This window comes from Dendrobates tinctorius, unplaced genomic scaffold, assembly GCF_039654945.1.
Source record: "Dendrobates tinctorius isolate UK_male_01 unplaced genomic scaffold, ASM3965494v1 ptg000028l, whole genome shotgun sequence".
Classification (NCBI taxonomy): Eukaryota; Metazoa; Chordata; class Amphibia; order Anura; family Dendrobatidae; genus Dendrobates; species Dendrobates tinctorius.
The window spans coordinates 6,243,350-6,258,690 of NW_027361696.1; the positions used below are offsets into that span (position 1 = coordinate 6,243,350).

At 53.4% G+C, this 15,341-nt stretch overlaps 1 long non-coding RNA gene across 1 annotated transcript in view; it reads right to left on the minus strand.

The window, feature by feature from the left end:
* Positions 1-14,397, minus strand: part of LOC141085048 (uncharacterized) — a 96,053-nt gene extending 81,656 nt beyond the window's left edge. Inside the window, exon 1 of the long non-coding RNA XR_012231203.1 lies at positions 14,195-14,397. This is a non-coding gene — a long non-coding RNA (uncharacterized lncRNA). The remainder of the gene's footprint in view (positions 1-14,194) is intronic.
* Between the last annotated feature and the right edge of the window lie 944 nt (positions 14,398-15,341).

Sequence of the window (15,341 nt, forward strand, 5' to 3'; positions counted from 1 at the left end):
GACGGACCAGAGGTACTCGTGGTTGACCCGGTCAAAGGCTTTCGCTTGATCTAATGACAGCAAGTACCCCTTCCAGTGACCTGCCCTACCCTGCTCCACTGCCTCTCGGACACCGAGCACAGCACTAAAAGTACTGCGGCCTGGAACAGAGCAATGCTGGGCCCCTGAAAGGAGCCGGGGTGCAAACTTCACCAGCCGATTAAACAGCACCTTGGCCAGAACCTTCCGGTCCGTATCGAGAAGCGCTATGGGACGCCAGTTCTCGATTCGGGACGGATCCTTACCCTTTGACAGAATAATGAGGGCTGACTTCCTCATTGAGCCGGGAAGAGTGCCCGAGGAGAGACACTCATTAAAGACCCCTGTCAAGAGGGGGACCAAGGAGTCCCTAAAAGTCTTATAGAACTCAGATGTTAAGCCATCCGGACCTGGCGATTTCTTGAGCCGAAGCCCATCAATGGCCAGTCTCACTTCCTCTTCCCTGATTTCTTCTGCCAAAACACCAAGAGTGGGGTCACCCCCTGGCTCAGGGATGGCTTCAGCCAGGAAAGCCGACATCCTGTCCCGATCCAGATCCTTCTTTTCCAAGAGGTGTGAGTAGAAGGATCTGACCACCTCCAGGATCCCTGATTTGGATCTGTTCAGGGACCCCGTACTGTCGATCAGTCCTGTCACCATCTTACAATTCACTGACATCTTACAGTTTCTGTAAGGGTCGGGCGAGCGGTACTTCCCGAAGTCCCTCTCAAAAACCAAAGATGTGTGCCTATCATACTGACACCTCTTGAGCAAAGATTTCACTCTGGAGATTTCCTCTCGGTCACCTCCAGTCGAGACAAGCTGCTCGAGTTTCCTCCCCAGAGCCTGGTACAAGCGGTGCCTGTTCAGACTCCTGAGGCTCGAGAGCTGACGGAAGAACCCCGCCACCCGCTTTTTGAAGATCTCCCACCACTCTGACTTACTACTACAGAGATCCAACAGCGGTACCTGGCTCTGAAGAAAATCCTCGAAGGATTGTCTCACCTCCGCTTCTTCCAGCAGGGACGAATTGAGCTTCCACAGCCCTCTTCCCATCCGAGGAGTCTCTGCAACATTCAGAGAAAAGAAAATTAGACAGTGATCGGAGAACTCCACCTCAACGGCGGACACAGCAGAAAAGATGGCGTCCTCCTTCAAAAAAAACCTGTCTATTCTAGACCTACAGCTACCCCTATGGTAGGTGAAACCTCCGTGACCTGGGGTGTGCCGGATGTGGGCATCCACCAGGCGAGCTTCACTGGCTATGCTATTCAACGCGACGCTATCATAAGCCAGGCGATCTCCGGGACCCCCCCGGTCACGGGACCTCGTAATGGTGTTGAAGTCCCCACCGAAGACCACCTGTCGGCTCGTAAAAAGAAAGGGCTTGATCCTCAGGAAGAGACATTTGCGGTCCCACTTGGACTGCGGGCCGTAGATGTTGATGAGCCGGAGCTCTTGTCCCCTCATGAAGACATCTAGGATCAGGCACCTCCCCATTTCCAACTCAGTAACCCGTCGGCATTCAACTGCTGCAGTCTTAAAAAGGACTGCCACCCCGCTATACGGCTCGGCCGCAAGAGACCAGTATGAGGGCCCGCACCTCCACTCCCTCCGTGATTTATAGATGGCCCCCATGTCTGTTAGTCTGGTCTCTTGCAAGAATAAAATTTCTGCCTCAATCCGGGAGAAAAAATCAAAGGCCGTGAAGCGAGCCGCATCTGACTTAATGCTGGCGACATTAATAGACGCCAGCGTCAACGGGGCGAGTTCAGCCATCATGGGTGATCGAGTTGGATGGCCAATTTCTTCCCTACCCCGCTATTACCTCCTCCTGGGGAGGGGTCAGACACCTTCCTTTTCAGGGAAGCTCCCGACGTGTCCATCCCACCCCCCCCGGTGTCCTCGCCCCCGGGTTCCAGGTCTGTCCCCCCCTCAGGAGGAGCAATGCCCCCTGAGGGACGGACTCCGCCATCCCCCGAAGGACCCTCCGGTGTTACCCCCGGCCCAGTACCCTCGTCTTGCGGTTCATCAACTGAACCCCCGAGGGCGCTGAACCGGTTGGAGAGTCTGATCAGAGGGGGGTCAGCGGGCCCTTCCGTATGCACCCTTGTGGTCGGGGGCGGGGGGGACTTTGAAGGCTTGTCAGCCTTCCTCCCCACCGCTTTGCGCTTGGCACGCCTGGTTTTGCCACCTGGTGCTGTAGGCTGCTCTTGGACATCCTCATCAACACTTTCATACTGAGAGGAATTGTCCGAGTCAGCCGCTTTCTCCTCTCTCTCCATCCTCCTGATCTCCTCACTCACCGCACTCTCCCCCAGGGCCTCAGAGGCTTTGGCCACGGGCCTGGAGGGAGGAGCAGGCATCACCCCGGTTGCCCGAGGCTCCACCTGTCCCTTACCTCCCTGGCGTTTTTCCTGCCTCCGCTGGTACGCGGGGCCCCTTGCAGCATTGCCCTTCCTCACTGGCCCCTCAGCCCTTCCCCCTTCGCCACCACCTGCCACAGCAGAAGCAGCGCCACCGGGGGTTGCCCCCCCGCGGTCTCCCCCCACCGGGCCTGTGGCGGCATTAGAGAAAGAGCGAGGGCAGCGGCTGAGAGGGTGACCCAGGTCACCACACAGGTGGCACCGAATGTCTTTGCACAAGGCAGCCAGGTGACCTACCCCACCACACAACGCGCACTTCTGCACCTTGCAGTTGGCGCTGAAGTGAGTGGGGTCGCCGCACTTGTGGCAGACCTTCGGTTGCCCCTGGTAGAAGACCAGGATCCTGTCCCTTCCCAGGAACGCCGAGGAAGGGATGTGGGTGACCGTGCCGCCGGAAACCTTCAATTTGACCATGAAGGTCCAGCCCCCCGACCAGATGCCAAACTCGTCCCTGTTCTTTTTTGGGACCTCGGTGACCTCCCCGTAACGGGAAAGCCACGTCATGATGTCCACGCCTGCGAGTGACTCGTTACATGTAACCACGGTCACTCGCTTGACGGAATTTTGGCGAGACACCGCTTGAGCCACGAAGTCTCGCCATCCGGGCTCTTCTCGCACCAGCTCGTAGTTTGACCAGAAGAGCTCAAGCCCCTCTGGCCGCACGAAGCTGACGTCGAAGAAGCGGGACGCCGAAGGGTGTATCAGGGCAAAGATGTCATTCGCCCCGAAGCCCATCTTAAGGAGGAGCTCCACCACCTTGCTCCTAGGTGGACAGGCTTCACTGCCCCCCCACCTAAGACGGACCACATTCCTTCTTGGCGGCCCCTGCCCGGCTGTGGGGAGAGACCAAACAGTCCCTCCCTCCCTTTGATTTTGGAAGGCTGCTAGGCCATGTCTCTCTATCCAGAAAGACAGGTCCACTGTCCTCCCCTCTACCATGATCGATCTTTCTCCCCTTTGGAGGGCCTCCAGGAAACGGCGGTGCAAACCGCCGTCCCCGGAGCCCGGAGGCGAGGAGACCCCCCCGGAACCACCCCGACCCCCAGCCGCGACCCCCGCATAATTACGTTGGGGCCTCGCGGCTGGGGGGGCAGACGGGCCAGCCCTCCCACCACTACCACCACTTGTGCCAGCACCCTCATTCACTCTCCCGTTCACTCTTTTATTATTTCCACTCGCTCCGGCACTCACTCCAGCATTTACTGCCACATTCACACTCGCACTCACTCCCTCATCCATATCGCTCACATCACCATTTATGTCCTCAAACAGCTCTTCAAAAATATCTCCTATCTCACTCCCACTCTCACTTCCAGATAGACCACTATTTACATTAGCAGACTTGGTGTTGCAGTACCCCTGCCTGCCTGCTGGGGGCCCTGACTGGCCAGTGCTCTGCTCCTTGGAGCTGCTGGCACTGCTCCAACTCTTGTCCAAGAGTGCCGCTGCCCCTTTAAATACCTCCGAGCAGAGCGCACTCAGTACGCCCTGCCCGAGCCTGGGAGCAGCAGCAGCTCCTGGGTTCTCTGGCTCCACTTTTTTTTCTTTTTGTGGTGTCTTTGCACTGAGGACAGGGACGGCCACTGCCACCGCACCCTGCCCTCTGCTGTTCGCCCCCGCCGGCTTCCCAAGGAGCGCCAGAGCCCCCGCACCACCAGATGGAGGTAAGCGGGCTGGGGACCCCGACAACTCCCTACCGACTTTTGGGGGCACTATGCTGCTTGAGGGGGTAGGCGGGACAGGAGGCAGTGGGCCCGCCAAGGCCACGCCCCCCCCGCCGGCCGCAGCCACCCCGGGCAGAGCAGTGACCCCTTGCGAGGCCACGCCCTCCCCAGGTGACGCGGGCACAGCGGGCGGGACAGCGGCCGAGGAGGACACGCCCCCCCCGCATGCCGCAGCCTTTGCAGGCTGGGCAACACTCGGGGAGGCCACGCCCCCCTCACGGACTGTCACTGCGCCCCTGAACCCACCACTTGATGTTGGCAGGGCTGGCCACTCCCCCTCATCGCCCAGCGGCGGCGGTGCCCCCAGCACGGACCCCTTTTTGGGTCTACGCGCCGGGGACCCCGCTCTTGCCACGGGCGCCGTCAGAGGAGCTACCAGCCCCTTGCATTTTTTTAGCTGCTGCTTCACAGCAGCCTCCACGCCCTTTCTAGGTCTCTGGACCCCCATAAGTGGACCAGACTTAACGGACCCGTGCGTGGGGGATCCAGAGACCCCAGCACTCACCGCCGGAGGTGCGGTCCTGGCTGTACCCGTGCTGAGCGCCAGGCCAGCCCCCCCTGCCACCGGGGACTGAGCCCGGACACCACTACTGCCAATACCGCCAGCGGCTGTTACACCACTGGCACCAGCACCGACCTCCATGTCGCTGCCTGAACCCTCACCACCACCACCAGATGTGACGGTAAGGTCCAGGCACACATCACTCTGCCCGCGCCCCCGCTGCGGACCCACCACAGGGCCCGAGCCGGGGTGGGCAGCGGGTTCCATACAGCGGGACAGAGGGACCCCGGAAAGAGGGACAAACATAAGTTTGTCAGCCACGGTGTTTTTTGGCTTGCGCTTGTTTTTTTTCTTTTTCCTCTTTCCGGTTGCCTCGTCCTCAGGGCAGACCTCATCCCCAAAGAGCAGTGTGCCAAACCGCTCTGGGGACTCGATCTGCCTCACCTGTTGTAGGACGAGGCAGCCCCCCTCACTACTACTGTCCCCACTCCCACCAGCCTCCCCCTCGCCCCCACTTTCCTCCGAGTAACTGGAGTCCGGTGGGAGAGCCACTTGCTCAGGGGCCACCCCGCTGCATGTTACCTGGGTGTTGTTGCTCACCAGGCCTTCAGGTGGGGCAGGCGTAGATGTTCCGCCATCCTCCTCTTCGTGCTCCACCTGGCAGGGGCCTCCCGACCCCCCAGGAGACCCTCCGGTCATGGCTCTAAACCGGTCATCGTTTTTCAGTTTCTCTGCAAAGGGGCCGCTCCCACTCAGGATAGCCGCCCGTATCTCCTCCAAGGCCCTGATAGCCCCCTTCAGCCTCTCCACCGTGGCGGAGACCTCAGCTCGTCTCGAGGCGGGGAGCCGGTTCTTAGCCACCGCTCGTGCTCCCCTTAACTCCTCCCGGAGTTTTCTCAGCTGTTTGGCGGCCTCCTCATATTCGCAGAGGTGCGCATGGATGCGGGAGGCGTAGATGGTGGATGGCTCTCCCTCAGCTCTGGAGCCCCAGATGTTGGGGGGCTCTGCCACTGCACCTCTGCTCTGGGCCGCCACTCCTCCGGGAGGAGGAGCCGCCACGGTACCAGCTTCGGGGGGCCCGGTGTCCCGGGGCTCCTGGGTCCTGCGACCCCCTCTCTCCTGGGTCCGTCTCTTCCCCATCCCCCTGGGACTGGCTGGCTGCACCCTGGCCTCTGGATGGTGCTGAGGCCCCCCACCCCCAGCTGGCTTGCCGGAGGGTGGGAGCCAGGGGCACAGCCCCGGCGCTCAGTCCCAGGGAAAGTCCTCTTTCCTGGGAAGGGGGCAGATGGAAAGTCCTTGCTGGAAAAAAACCTCCCTTCCCAGGAGCTTAGCAAGGCCCTAGCCTGCAGACCTCAGCACAGATGCTCCTCCTCTTCCTGGGCGTGCTCTATCCTCCAGTCACCTCCAGAGCTGCACTCACTATTCTGCTGTTACATTGTGTCTTATTCTCCAGAGCTGCAGTCGCTATTCTGCTGTTACATTGTGTCTTATCTTCCAGTCACCTCCAGAGCTGCAGTTGCTATTCTGCTGGTACATCGTGTCTTATCCTCCAGTCCCCTCTAGAGCTGCAGTTACAATTCTGTTGTTCCATTGTGTCTACTCCTCCTGTCACCTCTAGAGTTGCACTCACTATTCGGCCGTCCTCTGTTTGTTGTCGCTCTGGTGTGGCTGGACTCGTCAGTCCTTCCATGAAATGATGGTGGTGACTGGCTCCATCTTCTGTCCCTCACAACTTTGTGCAGATCCCGATGCGCTTGTTCCCTGGTGTCAGCCGGATCCTCGTCTCCTTCTTTCTCTTCGATCTTTTATTCCTTTCTTCTTTTCTTCCTAATTACTTTATAACTGTTGTCATGGAAACACCAGACCCCCTCCTCCCCCACAATGTTCGCTCCCCCGATGTGCCTTTAGATTACTATATCTGCGCCTGATGGTGGCCTCCGTTCTGGCCCCGGCACCAGTGATGCCGCTCTATTGTCCGCTCCTTCCTTTGTCTAACACTTTGCCATAAAAGACACAGATAATAAAACAAAGGCCGAAGACGCCGCGACGATGTGACAAAGCGTCTGCAAAAGAGCAACGTCGTCCTTCATTATACTGATTTTCGAAAACTATCAAAGGACATCAGCAAAGCTACTAAACCCAACATATGTAATACATGTTATACCCCAAAACTGCACTCACTATTCTGCTGGTGCAGTCACTGTGTACATACATTACAATACTGATCCTGATTTACCTCCTGTATTATACTCCAGAGCTGCACTCACTATTCTGCTGGTGCGGTCACTGTGTACATACATTACATTACTGATCCTGATTTACCTCCTGTATTATACTCCAGACCTGCACTCACTATTCTGCTGGTGCAGTCACTGTGTACATACATTACAATACTGATCCTGATTTACCTCCTGTATTATACTCCAGAGCTGCACTCACTATTCTGCTGGTGCGGTCACTGTGTACATACATTACATTACTGATCCTGATTTACCTCCCGTATTATACTCCAGAGCTGCACTCACTATTCTGCTGGTGCAGTCACTGTGTACATACATTACATTACTGATCCTGAGTTACATCCTGTATTATACCCCAGAGCTCCACTCACTATTCTGCTGGTGCAGTCACTGTGTACATACATTACTGATTCTGAGTCACATCCTGTATTATACCCCAGAGCTGCACTCACTATTCTGCTGGTGCAGTCACTGTGTACATACATTACAATACTGATCCTGATTTACCTCCTGTATTATACTCCAGAGCTGCACTCACTATTCTGCTGGTGCGGTCACTGTGTACATACATTACATTACTGATCCTGATTTACCTCCTGTATTATACTCCAGAGCTGCACTCACTATTCTGCTGGTGCAGTCACTGTGTACATACATTACATTACTGATCCTGAGTTACATCCTGTATTATACCCCAGAGCTCCACTCACTATTCTGCTGGTGCAGTCACTGTGTACATACATTACTGATTCTGAGTTACATCCTGTATTATACTCCAGAGCTGCACTCACTATTCTGATGGTTCACTCACTGTGTACATACATTACTGATCCTGAGTTACATCCTGTATTATACCCCAGAGCTGCACTCACTATTCTGCTGGTGCAGTCACTGTGTAAATACATTACTGATCCTGAGTTACATCCTGTATTATACCTCAGAGCTGCACTCACTATTCTGCTGGTGCGGCCACAGTGTACATACATTACATTACTGATCCTGAGTTACATCCTGTATTATACCCTAGAGCTGCACTCACTATTCTGCTGGTGCAGTCACTGTGTACATACATTACATTACTGATCCTGAGTTACATCCTGTATTATATCCCAGAACTGCACTCACTATTCAGCTGTTTCAGTTACTGTGTACATACATTGCATTACTGATCCAGAGATGCTTCCTGTATTATACTCCAGAGCTGCACTCACTATTCTGCTGGTGCAATCACTGTGTACATATATTACGGACCCTGCGTTACCCTCCTGTATTATACTCCAGAGCTGCACTCACTGTTCTGCTAGTGCAGTCACTGTGTACATAAATTACATTACTGATCCTGAGTTACATCCTGTATTTTACTTCAGAGCTGCACTCACTATTCTGCTGGTGCAGTCACTGTGTACATACATTACTGATCCTGAGTTACATATTGTATTATACTTCAGAGCTGCACTCACTATTCTGCTCGTGAAGTCACTGTGCACATACATTACATTACTGATCCTTTGCCTCGGTGCAAATGATAGTGACATCAGCATCCCTCGAGCTCTTGACGGTGGACTATGTGACCATTGGCCCTGCATACAAGGGGTATGAGCATTGTCTCATCATGGTGGATCACTTCAGCAAATTTGCCGTGGTAACCCCCACCCGAGAGCAAACTGCAGAGTCAGCCGCCTATGCAATCTGCAAGAACTTTTTCCAAGTGTACGGCTGCCCTCAACGGATACATTCAGATTAGGGAGCATGCTTCCTGGGGAAGGTCATGGAGGAGCTACATCGTCAATATGGTATCAATAAATCTCGGACCACACCATACCACCCACAGGGAAACGGGGCCTGCGAGCTCTTTAATCTGACACTAATTCAAATGTTGCGTACGCTGGAGAGTGACCGGAAGGCCCGCTGGCCTGAGTATGTCCCTGAACTAGTGTGGGTCTATAACAACCGGGTACACCGAGTTACCGGCTATACCCCCTACTCACTGCTATTCGGGCGAGAAGGCAAAGGGATCACGGAGGTAGAACTAAACCCGGAGGAACCCCAACCCTGGTCTGGAGTGTCATCATGGGTCCGAAACCACCGACACCGGCTACAGACCCTTCACCGCATCGTCCAGACAAAACTCCAGGACCTAGAGCACCCAGGGGGGACTCTACCTCCACCCACTGACTTTCAGACTGGGGATCGAGTACACGTACTAGACTAGTGACCCCAGAACAAGCTAGAACCCCGATGGGTAGAGAGTCCTTACCGAGTATTGCGCCGAATAAGCCCCAATGGGCCTACGTACGAGATACGACCTGAAAGGGACGGGGCACTTCCCACTCATACTGTGCACCGTAATATGTTGCGGCTCTGTACATCCAACGATCCTGTGCAACCCAAACCCACTCCTCAGGCCCCCGAACCAATGCCCACGGTCTGGGACCTAGATGATGAAGAAGATGGCCCGATTGTACCGCTGGGCTATCCAAGGAACAATATCTCAGCAAGTCACGCCAGCCCACTAGAATCGGCCAGTCCACTACCGGCCACCACTCCAGAAAGCTCCACCACAGTCGAACCAAGACGCTCCGAGCGGTCAACAGCCGGCAAACCCCCCAAACGCTACGAACAGGATCAGTTCGTATGGCAACAGGAATTTTTGTCTCAAAAGGCCAACTGTTATGAATGAGTCACCGGAGGTGGAGAAAACAAAAATACAAGCTAAGTCCAGAAAACCGGAGAGGTTGGTAGCTATCGGATTGCAGACCCCTGATCCTATTCACCACAACTAACAGTAGCCGTGGGGGGTTCCTACAGAGCCCTAGACCCCTCGTCACAGCCGGAGAAATACATAAGCCTAAAGAAAGAAAGGGGAAATCTAAACTGCCCCCGAGCAGACCCCAAAGCAATAGACAGCCCCCAACATGTATTGTCGGTGAAAAACAGATGAAAACACAAACACAGACAGAAAGACAGGCTGAGCAAATGATGGGGCCCAACTAACTAGATAGGACAGGACAGAAAAGATGCTGGCTGCAATCCGCAAAAAACCCTACAAAAATGTCCCAACCGTCTGATAGGAAAAAAGGCCCTGAAGCCGCTAGACTTCAAAATCACTATATCAGCACTCAGGTATATTCTGAAGACAGAGCAAAGAGATCAACTGATCAGAGACAAAAATGGAATTCAGCCAGTCCCAACCAGGACTGGCTGAATACAAACACTAAGGAAACCAGACAAAATCTCATGGAATAATAGCAGGGCAAAAACTTAGCTTTTAGTAGACAGTAACTAAAACTGGATGCCAGAGCTCAGAGCAGAAAGGATCACCAGCAAACCCTGCAGGGCGTCGGCTGCCTTATATCCACTCAGAAATTCCAGATGTCCAATCACACTCCGCCTGTTCAGATGACAGGTTCTTCCCATCCCAATCAATTTCACTACCTCTCTTCACCAGCAGAGGGAGTTCATCAGACATCATAGGTGAAGGGGAAAATGAACTCACAACAGCCAACCCAAGCCTTCCAAGACCCTCGCCCGAGGACTGGCGAGAATACAGGATGGGTGAGTGTAGGAGGGGAGGCATCCGCCAAGTACCCGGGCAGGAACCGAGGGGACCATCTTCCAGGTTTCTGGGGTATCTGTTTCCAGGGAGCAGAACTAGGGGATGGACTGCTGAGACTGACAGGGCAGTTGGGGGAGGAGTCCAGAGAAGAGGGGTGGAGAGGGCCGGACTGTGTGAGTCAGCAGAAAGAGGGAGAAGGAGATGGAGACTTGGGGAGGGCCAGAGAGTGAGAGCCACGAGCAGCTACTGGAGAAGAGGACTGCGACAGGAGGGAGACTCGGTGGACCGCAAGGAGACGGCGCCGAGCTTACCGACCAAAGACGACTGCTGCCTCACTCCAGCTCTCAGTTGCGGCCTACTCGCAGTCATCCGCGGCCGACGCTGCCTCACTCCAGCTCTCGGCTGAGGCCTACTCGCAGTCGTCCATGCTCACTCCAGCTCGCGACTGCGGCCTCCTCGCTGCTTCCCACAGCCACCACCGCTTCACTCCCGACCACGGCGGAGACCCCTTCTTTGCCACCTGCAGCTGCCACCACCGTGCTTCAGTCCGCGGTATAGACTGGGCCTGTGCCCGCTGCGGATCCTCCAGTGCGGCCTCAGACTGCGCCTGTGGCCTATCAACCGCCACTTATCACCGCCGCTGCCAGTCCCTATCAGGGAGATGCGGCCTCCACTCTCCCACTCCCAGGCAGTATCCCGCTGCCTCCGCTGGTGGACAGCCCGCCAAAGAACTCTCCGCGGGCCTGTTGTGCCCCTGCTCCTCCTGGGCGTCAGAACGCCCGGAGACTACGTCAGATCTTCAGTGGCTGGGCCCAGTGGCTGCGACGCAGACACACCGTGGAACAGAACGTCCAGGGACCTCAGGACGGGTAAGTGATACATAGTGACTAAGGACCCATAGTCGGCCATTCCGCGGCCATATAGTGACCGGTTTTTGCCCGGATTAGTTGTGTTCTCCCAATCCTTGTTTATGTGTATTGGTTCCCTGCGAGGACAACTACTGTTATTCTGTTGGTGCGTAACAATAGCCCTAATGGCATTTATCTATAAACTAGATTATGGCCCGATGCTATCGCATCGGGAGGATGCGATAGCATCACGCCTCTTGTCATGTTAACCCTCAACACACACACTCCTCAACACACACTCCTCTTACCTTTCACCATCTCCACTCACTCTTTCACTCCACATACGACCCCTTCTCTCACTCCGTCTCTCATACTCACGCCGTCATCGCCGCTGCTCCACGATCCCCGACATCTTCTTCCGCCGGCGCCATCCTGGATCCCGACGTTGTCCACTCCGGCGACATGTTCTTGCGGCGACGCCATCTTGAGTATCGTGAAATCCCGCGATAGTCAAGATGGCGTCGCCGGAAGAACATGTCGCCGGCGTGGATGACGTCGGGATCCAAAACGGCGTCGGCGAAATCTCGTGAGTTTTCGCCGACGCCATTTTGGATCCCGACGTCGTCCTCGCCGGCGACATGTTCTTGCGGCGACGCCATCTTGACTATCGCGGGATTTCGCCGATCCAAAATGGCGTCGCCGCAAGAACATGTCGCCGGCGTGGACGACGTCGGAATCCAAAATGGCGTTGGCGAAATCTCGCGAGTTTTCGCCGACGCCATTTTGGATCCCGACGTCATCCTCGCCGGCGACATGTTCTTGCGGCGACGCCATCTTGACTATCGCGGGATTTCGCCGATCCAAAATGGCGTCGCCGCAAGAACATGTCGCCGGCGTGGAGGACGTCTGGATCCAGGATGGCGCCGGCGGAAGAAGATGTCGGGGATCGTGGATCAGCGGCGATGACGGCGTGAGTATGAGAGACGGAGTGAGAGAAAGGGTTGTATGTGGAGTGAAAGAGTGAGTGGACGTGAGTGGAGATGGTGAAAGGTGAGTGGAGTGTGTGTGTTGAGGGTTAACATGGAAAGAGGTGTGCGGTGACGTCACCGGTTACAACTGGACGGAAGTTGTTACAACCGGAAGTTGCTTAGGGCATTTATTATTATAGAAGTTAACGTTTAAAGTCATTTCTGTCTCGCGTCTCGTCACTGCATCCTGCGTACCTGCTATTAACACACAGTCACTGTGTACATATATTACATTACTGATCCTGAGTTACCTCCTGTATTATACTCCAGAGCTGCACTCACTATTCTGCTGGTGCAGTCACTGTGTACATATATTACATTACTGATCCTGAGTTACATCCTGTATTATACTTCAGAGCTGCACTCACTATTCTGCTGGTGAAGTCACTGTGTACATACATTACTGATCCTGAGCTACCTCCTGTATTATACTCCAGAGCTGCACTCACTATTCTGCTGGTGCAGTCACTGTGTACCCACATTACATTACTGATCCTGAGTTACACCCTGTATTATACCCCAGAGCTGCACTCACTATTCTGCTGGTGCAGTCACTGTGTACATACATTACATTACTGATCCTGAGTTACATCCTGTATTATACCCCAGAGCTGCACTCACTATTCTGCTGGTGCAGTCACTGTGTACATACATTACATTACTGATCCTGAGTTACATCCTGTATTATACTCCAGAGCTGCACTCACTATTCTGCTGGTGCAGTCACTGTGTACATACATTACATTACTGATCCTGAGTTACATCCTGTATTATACTCCAGAGCTGCACTCACTATTCTGCTGGTGCAGTCACTGTGTACATACATTACATTACTGATCCTGAGCTACATCCTGTATTGTACTCCAGAGCTGCACTCACTATTCTGCTGGTGCAGTCACTGTGTACATACATTACATTACTGATCCTGAGTTACATCCTGTATTATACCCCAGAGCTGCACTCACTATTCTGCTGGTGCAGTCACTGTGTACATACATTACATTACTGATCCTGAGTTACATCCTGTATTATACTCCAAGCTGCACTCACTATTCTGCTGGTGCAGTCACTGTGTACATACATTACTGATCCTGAGTTACCTCCTGTATTATACTCCAGAGCTGCACTCACTATTCTGTTGGTGCAGTTACTGTGTACATACATTACATTACTGATCCTGAGTTACATCCAGTATTATACTCCAGAGCTGCACTCACTATTCTGCTGGTGCAGTCACTGTGTACATACATTACATTACTGACCCTGAGTTACATCCTGTATTATACTCCAGAGCTGCACTCACTATTCTGCTGGTGCAGTCACTGTGTACATACATTACTGATCCTGAGTTACATCCTGTATTATACTCCAGAGCTCCACTCACTATTCTGCTGGTGCAGTCACTGTGTACATACATTACATTACTGATCCTGAGTTACATCCTGTATTATACTCCAGAGCTGCACTCACTATTCTGCTGGTGCAGTCACTGTGTATATACATTACTGATCCTGAGTTACATCCTGTATTATACTCCAGAGCTGCACTCACTATTCTGCTGGTGCAGTCACTGTGTACATACATTACTGATCCTGAGTTACATCCTGTATTATACTCCAGAGCTGCACTCACTATTCTGCTGGAGCAGTCACTGTGTACACATATTACATTACTGATCCTGAGTTATATCCTGTATTATACTCCAGAGCTGCACTCACTATTCTGCTGGTGCAGTCACTGTGTACATACATTACATTACTGATGGTCTCCATCATTTTCTTCATCAGCATTATTCTTTCTAAATTTCGTCATCATCACTGTCATTATCATCACCATTATTAACCTCCATTACCACAATCGTCACCATCTTCTCGGTTTGCATTATCTTTATTTTCATCATCCTGGTTACTATATCCCTCGCCATCATCCTTCATGTTGTGTGCTATCAGTTCCGTTGTCACCCTCGTCCTCTTCTGCCTTACCTCTGATCTGTGTAGAGGCGGCATAGTGTGTGGATGTGGTGGCAGCAGACGCCCCCTCTCCGCCTGGGAACTCACTAAGGCCTGTTTCACACTTCCGTTTTTTCAAATCCGTCAAAATCCGTTGTTTTCCGTAAAAAAACGGATCCGCCATTTTTTGCAGGATCCGTTTTTTTTGTCCCATAGACTTCCATTACGGTTACCGCGGATCCGTCAAAAAAACGGATCCGTTTTTAAAAAACGGATCCGTTTGCATCAGTTTCCGTCAAAAAAACGGAAACGGATCCGTTTGGCGGACACAAAAACGGAAGTGTGAAACAGGCCTTAGCCACTCAGTGCCTCCTTCCACCAGGATTAGCAGCTCTTTGTAGCAGTGAATTTAGGTTAACAGTGAAATGAAGGGTGGTGCCCTCTCTTCTCCTGCGCCTCACGCTGAGCAGTAATTAGAGAATAACCCTAATTTAAATGCAAATGAGCCTGCAATTAACATAGCAACTTGGGCAGTTGGTTATTTCCAGGACAACTCAGGATGGGCAGGAGCCTTGGCTTCCACAGCTGGGCTTGTCAGGGTGATTGGGGTGAGGGAAGCTCTCCGCTCTGGAAATTAACCATTACTGTAGAGAATTTGCGGATCTCTGTGTGACTATGTGTGAGGAGCCTCAGTACCCCGGTGACAATGACCTCATCACTGTGGGCTCCATACTCAGGCCTTCCTGTCATGGCGAATACGTAATAAACATCTTCTATGGAGACGTTTTCCGGTTTGTGGGGGAACACCAACTGGAGGGACACCAGCTCAATTTGTGAGTGCCAAAGACTCTCCACAAACGCATCAGAGCCAAAGATGAAGGGGTGAACATTTCAAGACTCCACACTGACACTTGAAAATTGTGTCATCGGGCAGGCTAACCAATGGGCATAAGGACTTGTTGTGGATAGCGATACAGGGTGGGCCGCCTGACCGGTCATAGAATCATAGAATCATAGAATCATAGAATCATAGAATCATAGAATCGTAGA